Below are 12,532 nucleotides of genomic sequence, written 5' to 3'. Positions count from 1 at the left end.
AACAGCCCCAGCTTTGGGTAAATAGTGAAGACCTCAACGGCGGACCAGGCGGAGGATGATCACTGACCTAAGGGGAGGCATCACAACGGCTGGGAAGGCGGATGAAGGCTGCAGCAGAAAAGGGTCACCAGTCGTCTTGGTCTCCTTGCCACTGGATCCTGACCCCGATCTGTCAAGGACAGTGTGGTGACTGTCTATGCACCAGTCTCCCCACTTTAAACAAAGTCACGCACAGGCGTCTTTTTCAGGGAATCCACTTTACATCCCAGATTAAAGTCCTGTGGCGACCAGTAAGTGGCAACGGGGGCAGAATTCTGAAGTCTGGAAGCCCCTAGTCACAAGCTGGCACATCAGGCGGTGGATGTTAGATGATCGTTGGGCTCTTGGACCGAGGCAGAAAGAGGTCTTTGGTAGCTGCATCCACAACTGAGCAGCCCTTTTTAGGATCCACTCTGCTCACCCCTGATGGGGAAGGGGCTAGAAAAGGTGCCCTAAACATAGCCTGCCTCAAACCTCCCGACTGGATTACCACGTTCAGAGGGATCACCAATATGCGGTCAAAAACACAGAAACATGAATTTTGGAGCATGGAATGTGCGCACACTAATGGACAGTGTAACCAGAGATAGGCCGGAGAGGAGAACTGCCATCATTGCCATGGAACTGAGAAGATGCCGGATTGACATAGCTGCTCTTTCAGAAACCTGATGGGCAGAGGAAGGTCATCTGAAGGAGGAAAAGGGTGAATACACTTTCTTCTGGAAAGGAAAGGCCACAGATAAGCCTAGGATCCATGGGGTTGGCTTTGCCATCAAGAACCAACTGATGAGTCATCTCTCTGAACTCCCGGTGGGAATCAGTGAGCGCCTGATGACCCTCCGTCTGGTGCTGGCCAACAACCAGACAGCAACAGTTCTTAGTGCTTATGCACCTACCCTCGTTTCCGATGAGGAAAGAAAAGAGGCCTTCTATGCCTGTCTGGATGAGGTATTGTCAAAAATCCCCAAGGAGGACAAGATTATTATATTGGCAGATTTCAATGCCAGAGTGGGCCGTGACCACCACCTCTGGAAGGGCACCATTGGAAAGGAAGGCATTGGAAACATCAACTCCAACGGGGTTTTGCTTCTTAGCAAATGTGCTCAATACGACCTTACCATCACCAATACCATCTTTCGCCAGAAGAACAAATTCAAGGGCTCATGGAGACACCCTCGCTCTAAACAATGGCATCTTATTGACCTTTTCAAATTTTGAATGCGTGTCCCTCGAAAGGCTTACACAATTAGTTAGTGCGGCTAAACAAACAACATGTTTACTTGACCCGCTTCCAACCAAACTACTTAAAGAATTATTTCAAATCTTAGGACCGTCCGTTCTAAGTATAATTAATCTGTCTATCTCCTCTGGGATAGTGCCTACAGCCTTTAAAACCGCTATCATTAAACCGCTACTTAAGCGACCAAATCTTGACCCGGACTGTCTCGGTAACTATAGGCCAGTTTCAAATCTCCCATTCATAGCAAAACTGCTTGAAAAAGTAGTAGCGCAGCAGCTTGTTGATTACATGGTCGCTAATAATCGATATGAATCTTTTCAGTCTGGGTTTAAAGCTAATCATTCCACCGAGACAGCACTTGCTAAAGTGACTAATGATCTCCTCTTAGCTATGGATTCAAATACTTCGTCGGTATTGTTACTACTAGATCTTAGTGCTGCCTTTGACACTGTTGACTTCAATATTTTGTTAGAGCGTCTTAAAGGTTGTGTTGGTATTTCGGGGTCAGCACTAGACTGGTTTCGTTCGTATCTATCAGACAGGACGCACCGAGTGGTCCATGGCAATGCGTCCTCTGAGCTCTATAAAGTTACGTGTGGTGTCCCACAGGGATCGGTGCTAGGACCACTTCTATTTAATATTTATATGACTCCGCTTGGGGACATAATACGTAAATATAATGTTAGTTTTCAATGTTATGCGGATGACACCCAATTATATATGCCATTATCAATGACAGATCCGCGGGACTGTTGTAATCTTGAGGCATGCCTTGCAGAGATCAAGCAATGGATGTCTCTCAACTTCCTTCGTCTGAACCCAGATAAAACTGAGATGTTGATAATTGGTCCAGCTCGTTATCAACATTTATTTAAGGAAACCGCTATAACTCTGGATAGCCGTATTATCACTCAGAGTGATACTGTAACTAATCTCGGGGTAATATTTGACCAAACGCTCTCCTTTCAACAGCATATTAAAAATATAACCAGAATAGCATTTTTTCACCTTCGTAATATTGCTAAGATTCGCCCAATCCTCTCGACCAGTGATGCCGAAATTATTATACATGCATTTATCACGTCGCGCCTGGACTACTGTAATGCATTATTCTCTGGTCTTCCCAAGTCCAGCATCAAAAGTCTACAGTTAGTGCAAAATGCTGCTGCGAGGCTGCTCTCACGGACAAGAAAACTTGATCACATTACCCCAATATTAGCCAATTTACATTGGCTCCCGGTCCATTTAAGATGTGACTTCAAAGTTCTTTTGTTAACCTATAAATCATTGCATGGCTTAGCGCCTTCATATCTCGTCGACTTAGTTGTTCCTTATGTTCCGTCTCGTAACCTTCGTTCGCAAAACGCTAGTTTTTTAGTGACACAGAGGGCCAAGAAAATGTCTGCAGGGGCTAGAGCATTTTCCATTCGGGCTCCAGAGCTCTGGAATGCCCTGCCAATGGATATTAGAACTGCTACCTCAGTAGAAACATTTAAGACACGTTTAAAGACGTATTTCTATGATGTGGCCTTTAACCTCTCCCCGACCCCACTCCCCCACCCCTCCCCGGCTGGGGAGGTGGTTAGGTGACACCCATGCTGACGATGGCTATCTAGATTCTCGTGGACCAATTCACCATGAGGGAACTGCAGTGGAATACCCTCCTGGAGGACACTGCCAGGACAATCGAAGGCACCTCCGACAGCTCTTGGGTTTGGCCTGGGCATCCACTTTTTGGTTTCCATATGATGTATTTTATGTGCCCTCTTTGCATCCATTGCAGCCTGGTGATCCTGAAAGGGGGATCCTTCCATCTGTGGTCCCTTCTCAAGGTTTCTCATTTTTCCCCTTGTAGGGGTTTTTTGAGTTTTTCCTTGCCCTTTTGGGAGCCTAAGATCAGGGGATGCTTTGAGAATTATTGTCAATTGATTGTCTATGTGAAGCCCTTTGAGACTGCTTGTGATTTAGGGCTATACAAATAAACTTGACTTGACTTGACTTGACTATGTCATTGTCAGAGCCAGGGATCAGCGCGACGTGAGCATCACGAAAGCCATGATAGATTCAGAGGCCTGCTGGACAGATCACCGCCTGATACGATCCACAATGTCCATCAGACTCAAGAGGAAGAGGAGACTGCAAAAGAAGCTGAGCCGGCCGAGACTAAACCTTGAGACCCTGAACAAAACTTCCGCACTGCAGCTGTTTCAGGCCTCTCTTGGAGAAAGACTCAATCAGGAATACCCTGAGGACATTGAAGAACACTGGAGCCTGCTCAAGTCTTCCATCCTTGATAGCTGCAGTGCCACTCTCGGGTACAAGTCCAGAAATATCAGGACTGGTTTGATGAGAATGACACAGAGATAGAACAGCTCATCTCCAAGAAAAGGGAAAACTTTCGTAATAGCTGTACTAAGTTCATTTTGTTTCCCTTGTCAATCACTGTTTGTTCTTTTATCACAAACAAGGTATTTTAGGTTGCATTACGTGACATGTTTCGGCATGTACTTCCGCCTTCATCAGAGTGTCACTGCTGTAGTTGTGACACGTCTTTATCAGCTGATGGATGAATGAAGGCGTGACTCACCTGTCAGATTTGACAGATGAGTCACGCCCTCTGCTGTCCCTTCACCTCTCCAAAATGCTGCTCCAGGTGGTAGAGAGCATGTAGATGGTCCTCGGGCCCCGCTTACGGATCTCAATGGCCTCCCTGATCCAACGCTGGTGTTTATTTTCTTCGGTGCGGATGACTCTGGCCTTTTCCCAGTCCATGATGTGGTTTTCTCTTTTACAGTGGTCGGTGATGGCTGACTTGTAGTGTTCATGTTCTGCTTGCTGTTTTATTGCTCTTGTTTGTCATGTTGCTTTCCCCTTCTCACACTCCTTTTTGTGTTCCATTTTCCTGGTGGTGAAATTCCTCCCTGTCTCCCCGATGTATGATTTATTGCATGATTTGCATGGTATCTCGTATATGGAGTTGCATTTATTTTCCGGGTTGATTCTGTCTTTTGGGTGTACCAGTATCTGTCGGAGTGTTGTGTGTGGTTTGATGGGTGTGTTTGTTATATTTTTTCATGGCCCTTTTGATGCGTTCTGTAATTCCTTTCACATACGGCAACGTCACCATACCGCTGGGTCCTTGTCTCTGTGTTTTCTTTTTTCTTTCCCCCTGTGCTGTGTGTTTTTTGTTCTTTACCTGTTCTGCACTTTTAGTTATTGCCCATTGTGGATACTGACATTTTCTGAGTGCGTTTTGTATGTGCTTTTCTTCCTGTGTTCTGTCCTCCGGGTCCGTGATTATTGTTGTTCGTTCGTATAGTGTTCTGACTACTGACAGTTTATGTATAGTAGGATGTTCTGATGTCCAGAGGAGGTATTGGTCGGTGTGTGTGGGTTTTCTGTGTACTTTTATTTTTATGTCTCCGTTGTCTGTGTGGTGTATGTTGATGTCTAGAAAGGCTATGGATTGATCTGTTTCTTCTTCGTGAGTGAATTTTATGTTGCCAGTGGTGTCTATGGTGTTGAGGTGGTCTGTAAGGTGTTGTGTGTGTCCTGTTTTTGTTTTTTTACAGAATATCATCTACGTAGTCTCCATAGGTTTGTATGGAGGGAAAACAAAATAGAGACGTATTTCTATGATATACATGCTGTATGTATGTATCCGGGGCTGTTGAGAGTGTTTTTTGTTCTAAATCCTCCATGGGAAAAGGCCAGAGTCATCCGCACTGAAGAAAATAAACATCAGCGTTGGATCAGGGAGGTCATTGAGATCCGAAAACGAAGCCCGAGGACCATCAACAGGGACGAGTCAAGCGTGTCACCATCATGCCCAAAGACATCCAAGCTGGCCCGCAGGATAAGGGGAGAAAGAGCCTAAACCTCTTGCCTTTAAAACCGCTATCATTAAACCGCTACTAAAGCGACCAAATCTTGACCCGGACTGTCTCAGTAACTTTAGGCCAGTTTCAAATCTCCCATTCATAGCAAAACTGCTTGAAAAAGTAGTAGCGCAGCAGCTTATTGATTACATGGTCGCTAATAATCGATATGAATCTTTTCAGTCTGGGTTTAGAGCTAATCATTCCACTGAGACAGCACTTGCTAAAGTGACTAATGATCTCCTCTTAGCTATGGATTCAAATACTTCATCGGTATTGTTACTACTCGATCTTAGTGCCTTTGACACTGTTGACTTCAATATTTTATTAGAGCGTCTTAAAGGTTGTGTTGGTATTTCGGGGTCAGCACTAGGCTGGTTTCATTCGTATCTATCAGACAGGACGCACCGAGTGGTCCATGGCAATGCGTCCTCTGAGCTCTATAAAGTTACGTGTGGTGTCCCACAGGGATCGGTACTAGGACCAATTCTATTTAATATTTATATGACTCCGCTCGGGAACATAATACGTAAATATAATATTAGTTTTCAATGTTATGCGGATGACACCCAATTATATATGCCATTATCAATGACAGATCCGTGGGACTGTTGTAATCTTGAGGCATGCCTTGCAAAGTTCAAGCAATGGATGTCTCTCAACTTCCTTCGTCTGAACCCAGATAAAACTGAGATGTTGATAATTGGTCCAGCTCGTTATCAACATTTATTTAAGGAAACCGCTATAACTCTAGATAGCCGTACTATCACTCAGAGTGATACTGTAACTAATCTCGGGGTAATATTTGACCAAACGCTCTCCTTTCAAAAGCACATTAAGAATATAACCAGAATAGCATTTTTTCACCTTCGTAATATTGCTAAGATTCGCCCCAATCAAAAGTCTACAGTTAGTACAAAATGCTGCTGCAAGGCTGCTCTCACGGGCAAGAAAATTTGATCACATTACCCCAATATTAGCCAATTTACACTGGCTCCCGGTCCATTTAAGATGTGACTTCAAGGTTCTTCTATTAACCTATAAATCATTGCATGGCTTAGCACCTTCATATCTCGTCGACTTAGTTGTTCCTTATGTTCCGTCTCGTAACCTTCGTTCGCAAAACGCGAGTCTTTTAGTGACACCGAGGGCCAAGAAAATGTCTGCAGGGGCTAGAGCATTCTCTATTCGGGCTCCAGAGCCTGGAATGCCCTGCCAATGGATATTAGAACTGCTACCTCAGTAGAAACATTTAAGACACGTTTAAAGACGTATTTCTATGATATGGCCTTTAATTAACCTATAGTAGCCGATTCGGCTGGAGTTTGTTTTTGCTCCCTCTCCCCGACCCCACTCCCCCCACCCCTCCCCGGCTGGGGAGGTGGTTAGGTTACACCCAAGCTGACGACGGCTATCTAGATTCTCGTGGACCAATTCAGCATGAGGGAACTGCAGCGGAATACCCTCCTAGAGGACACTGCCAGGACAATCGAATGGCACCTCCGACAGCTCTTCGTTTTGGCCTGGACATCCACTTTTTGATTTCCATATTATGTATTTTATGTGCCCTCTTTGCATCCATTGCAGCCTGGTGATCCTGAAAGGGGGATCCTTCCATCTGTGGTCCCTTCTCAAGGTTTCTCATTTTTCCCCTGGTAGGGGTTTTTGAGTTTTTCCTTGCCCTTTTGGGAGCCCAAGATCAGGGGATGCTTTGAGAATTATTGTCAATTGATTGTCTATGTGAAGCCCTTTGAGACTGCTTGTGATTTAGGGCTATACAAATAACTTGACTTGACTTGACTTGACTTGACTTGACTTGACGGTGGTGTCGGGACAAATAATCCTATTTATCCTACCTAACAATTTAATCTGTCAAATCTGACAGGTGAGTCACGTCTTCATTCATCCATCAGCTGATAAAGACTCGTCACAACTACAGCAGTGACACTCTGATGAAGGCGGAAGTACATGCCGAAACATGTCAGGTAATGCAACCTAAAATACCTTGTTTGTGATAAAAGAACCAAAAAGTGGTGGGGGAAACCTTTTGTGTCTGGCAAAATGACATCACCTGCAAAGCAAAGAGACAGGCTCACTCCAGAGCCGGGTGAGACAGATTAAAAACTCCTGGTGGACTGAAAGGGCACTGGAAATCCAGAGTTTGGCAGACTCTGGTGACACCAGAGGCTTTTTCAGCGCTACTAAGGCTGTCTACGGGCCAAGCCATCGCGGCCAAAACCCCCTACGCTCTAAAGACGGGCAGGAGCTGTTGAAGGACAATGAGTCCATAAACAACCGGTGGAGAGAGCACTTTCAGGAACTCCTCAACCGTGACAGCACAATTCAGTCAGATTTCCTCAGTCATATCCCTCAGAGTTCCATCAGGGAAGACATGTGTGAACCCCCCACATTAGCAGAGGTCCAAGATGCCATCAGGAGCCTGAAGAACAACAAGGCCTCTGGGCCAGATGGGATCCCAGCCGAGGTCCTAAAGGAAGGTGAACCAGAGCTCCAGCGCCACCTCGATTCCCTCTTTCTGAAGGTCTGGGAATAAGAAGTACTCCCCTCGGAGCACAGGGACGCTCTGATAGTGCCCATTTTCAAGAAAGGGGACAAAGCGGATTGTGGGAACTATAGGGGCATCTCGCTCCTTTCAACAGTTGGCAAAGTACTTGCTCGTGTTCTTGCCAATCGCCTACTGCCACTGTCTGAGGAAGTTCTCCCAGAATCGCAGTGCGGTTTTCGCCCATCTAGAGGCACTGCAGACATGATTTTTACAGCACGTCAACTCCAGGAGAAATGCCGTGAGCATAAACAGCCTTTGTTCATGGCTTTTATAGACCTGACAAAGGCCTTTGACACGGTGGATCGCCAGGCCCTCTGGAGCATCCTTCTGAGGTATGGTTGCCCAGATAAATACGTCAGAATACTGCGATTATTACATGACGGAATGACAGCCACAGTGCTCAACAACAGCTCTTTGACTGAGCCTTTCACTGTAGAGACAGGGGTCAAACAGGGATGCATCATTGCACCCACCCTGTTCTCTATCTTCATTGCCATCATACTCCATCTCATTGACAAAAAACTACCACACGGAATCCCAATTTGGTACAGAACTGATGGCAGGCTCTTCAACCTTAACAGGTTCAAAGCCAAAACCAAGATCAGAACCACCACGGTCATGGAGCTCCAGTATGCAGATGATAATGCCATTGCAGCACACTCTGCAGAAGACCTCCAGTGCATCCTGAACTCCTTTGCTAAGGCATACAGAGCCCTGGGTCTGACCGTGCACACCAAGAAGACCCAGGTGTTACATCAACCCCCACCCAACCAGCCATCTACTTCGCCCATCATAAATGTGGACAACACTCACCACTTCCCCTACCCCGGCAGCCTTCTCTCCTCCAAGGCGGACATTGACTCTGAGATCAACCATCGCCTGAGCTATGCCAGTGGACTCTATGCCAGACTCCGGAAAAGAGTCTTTGAAGACAGAGACCTCCGGGTTGACACCAAGCTCTTGGTTAACAAAGCTGTGGTTCTCCCCACCTTACTTTATTAGGCAGAATCATGGACAACCTACAGCAGGCACCTAAGAGCTCTTGAGCAACACCACCAGAGAACCTTGAGGAAAATACTCAGGATCAAATGGGAGGACAGACGCACAAACATCACCATTCTGGAGGAAGCCAGGATACCGAGCATCACCACCTTAATAATGCAGCACCAACTCCGATGGACAGGACATCTCATCCGCACGGCTGACAGCCGCCTCCTCAAACAGATGTTATACTCCCAGCTGGAGAGAGGTCCGTGAGCCCCGAGTGGGCAAAAGAAACGTTTCAAGGACAACCTCAAAACCAATCTCAAGAAATTCCAAATAACATCTCAGGACTGGGAGCGCATCGCCTTGAACAGGAACCTCTGGAGGGCAGCGGTGCAAGAAGGTGCAGCACATCACGAAAAGGAACTCCGCCTTGTCGCAGAAACCAAACGACAACTCCGTAAGGAAAGACAAAAACATGCTCCAGCACACCCACAACCCATCACCACTTTCCCCTGCCCTTACTGCACAAAAATATCCAGATCGGCCTCTACGCTCACCTGCGGACCCACAAGTAGACAACCCTGAGAAGAAGACAGTCATACTCGTCCCGAGTGACCGCCAATGATGATGATGATGGTGTGTGTGTGTGTGTGTGTGTGTGTGTGTGTGTGTGTGTGTGTGTGTGTGTGTGTGTGTGTGTGTGTGTGTGTGTGTGTGTGTGTGTGTGTGTGTGTGTGTGTGTGTGTGTGTGAATTTTCTATGTAAAGCAGCTTTGAGTGTTTAGAAAAGCGCTATAAAACAGATCTGTTATTATTATTATTATTATTATTATTATTATTATTATTATTATTGTATTTTATCATTGTCACTTGTGGGGAAATTGCACTCACACACTGCTGTATATTTGTATTGCACACCACACAGTGAGGCAAGTGTGATTGAACAGGATGTGGAAACAGTGCTTCTGCACCTCTTGGGTTTGAAGTAGTTGTGGTTGTACTTGGTTCAAAGGCGCTTCAACAGGAGTCAGGAAGGAGACTAGCATGTCTAGTTATCATTTCTCTGCATCAGGATACTAACAGCATGTTGGTTATGGAAAGTTGTCAACTTGCAATTTGTCCTCTGCATGTGAAACATGGACGGATAAGCACTCTCCTTTCAAATGTAATGGCACGCAATTGCAAATGACATTTTACTTGATGATACTGTCACTTCTTTTTCATCTTCTATTCCGAACCGCATATCCTCACAAGGGTCATTAGCGTCCCAGAGCCTAACCCAGCAGTCTTTGGGCAGTACATGTTTGTGTTCACGCAAAAACTTCCCGCTTGCTTAGTCACAAAGCCCTAGCTCCACCGAATAGTATTGATAACAAAAGCTGCAGTCTACAATGGCCGCATAGTACTTTGGGAGGGTAATCAGCGGCTGTAATTCCTTATCTTTGAGTATTTTGGGGTGTTTTTACTGATGTATGTGAGTGATATTGAGAGATGTTTGAACTTAGGGAGGGATAAGCTAATTACATTTGTCATACCTACTAGTAAGTTTGGCAACTATTAACATTTTTCTAGGGATGCTTTTTTTTTTTCAGACCAATGCCAGTACAAGTACTTGCATAGTCACCAATATCAAGCACCAATAACATTAGTATTTTTAATACATACAATTTTCCCCAAAAAAATAACAGATATTTATTGATATTTAGATTTTCATATCCCGATCTAGTATTTTCCTCAACATTACATAAGATTCATTTAAAATTTAGAGTCTTCTAATTTCTAGTGTGATTGTAAAACAGCCACAGTGGGGCGGCCAACACTGCTAATACCGATACCATGAAATATGTCGAAGCAGAAATTGATACCTCATATCAACCCACCAACCAACTTGCCCACCCCTACATTTTTCTTTGACAACTCAGAGGTCTGGGGAATTGCTTGGCACAGACTTATAAAAGGCTCGACTTGACTTTGGTTTGCATGAGGCTTTTGACTCTGAATTTGATATACAACTTGACAAATGGCGCAGTGGTTAGCACGCCATCTCACAGTTCAGAGATGGTGGGTTCGATTCTGACTCCGGCCTTCCTGCGTGGAATTTGCATGTGTTCCTGGTGCTTTGGTTTCCTCCCAAATTCCATAAAGGTGTGTGTGAGTGTGTGTGTTTATGTGGATGGTTGTATGTCTATGTGTGCACTGCAATTGATTGGCAACCGGTTCAGGGTGTGCCTAAAGTCAGCTGGGAAAGGCTCCAGCACACCCAAGACCCACGTGAAGAGGACCCGTTCAGAAAATAAATGGATGGATGGATGGACTTTTAACCTGTTTGGCCTACATTTGAAAGAATGCATTTGCTTAGTTCTAGAATTTTGTTGTCATTTTGCACACACAAAGCTGGCAACCCACCAGTACACTATGATGCAGCATTTGAACAAGTCACAATATTAGACTGTATGTAAAGTTTTTCCAAACTGAAATACATGAATCAGCTGGAGGACTTTCATGTCGAGCAAAGTTTTTCACAATTTAAATAAAATTGACAACTGGTACAAAGAGTTTCTATTCTAACTTTTTCTCCACCCAAGTACATTTGCCGAGGAAGGAAAGGAAAGGAAAATGCCCAGATCAAAAAATGCACTGCCCATCACTAATTAAACCCATAACACAGGTCAGGTACGTTAACTTCATGTTTTAGCTCACTGAAAACAGGTCACACATTACCTCAACTTAATGATTGTCACGTGTCTATCCTGAGAAGACAACAATATTGTGAAAACTAGTTTGGGACAATTTAAAAAAAATATACATTTTAGTAGTTAAGTAATGCAAGTACAATACTGAGTGAAAAGACTATGAGCAGACTTGTGAGGGAATCTGACTGTTTGATTTTTGCCACATGCCTTGTTTAAAAGTTGAAGGTTATGACTTGATTTTTTTCATTTGAATTGTTTATTTCATCAAGTACAACACATTACAACTTCATTTCACATTTTGCTTTACATGACTTGTCGAAAAGGGAATCGGGTTGAAGCAATTCTGCTTATCTAGTCCCATCCCGATTACAGCCAAGGTTTCATAATCATGTAAAGAGAGATACAAAAGAAAACTGAAATTTGACCAGGGTAACATGATTTGAATACAACAATAACAAATAAAGTTTGAATAGAATTTGAATACAGCAATGAGTTGAATACAGCAATGACAAATACAGTGAAAGTTTGAATATGAGTTGAATACTGTCACGATCAGAATGGAGCGGGGCGACGAAATGCAGCTTGGACCAGAGTTTATTTAGGGAAAATGGTGGTAGAGGAGCGGATGAGGGGAACAAGCAAGCAGGAGTGCATGGGAGGACTAACCGGAAGGAACTAACAGTACGGGCAAACCGAGCTGGTAGGGGTAGCAACAGAACTATCCGACAGGGAGTGACGCGCAAACAGGATTTAAATACAAGACTAGTAACGAGAGGCAGGTGATGGTGATTACAGTGATTACTGGTAGGACACAGGCGGGGTGGGGCGAGTGCACAGACGCGGGACAGAGACGCGAACGAAAACTATGACATCACTGGCACACGAGGAAACGGTGAGGAGCGGAGACGAGATGGGACGAGACGTGACAAATACAGAAAGTTTGCACAACAACTGATATCAATTTGTTTTGAACACAGCCAAGTTTATTTAGTCATAAAATGTTTTAACACTTTGATTCGAAAACAACAGTTTAATCAATTTTGAGAGGGTTTGAGTCACAATCCCCAAGGCACCCGGGAATCGTCTCCACCGACGCACAGCACTTGCACCGACCGATCACTCAACTAATG

The sequence above is a fragment of the Syngnathus leptorhynchus genome, chromosome 3, assembly GCF_054491065.1.
Source record: "Syngnathus leptorhynchus isolate UIUO chromosome 3, UIUO_Slep, whole genome shotgun sequence".
Classification (NCBI taxonomy): domain Eukaryota; kingdom Metazoa; phylum Chordata; class Actinopteri; order Syngnathiformes; family Syngnathidae; genus Syngnathus; species Syngnathus leptorhynchus.
Note: the sequence above shows the minus strand (reverse complement) of the source record.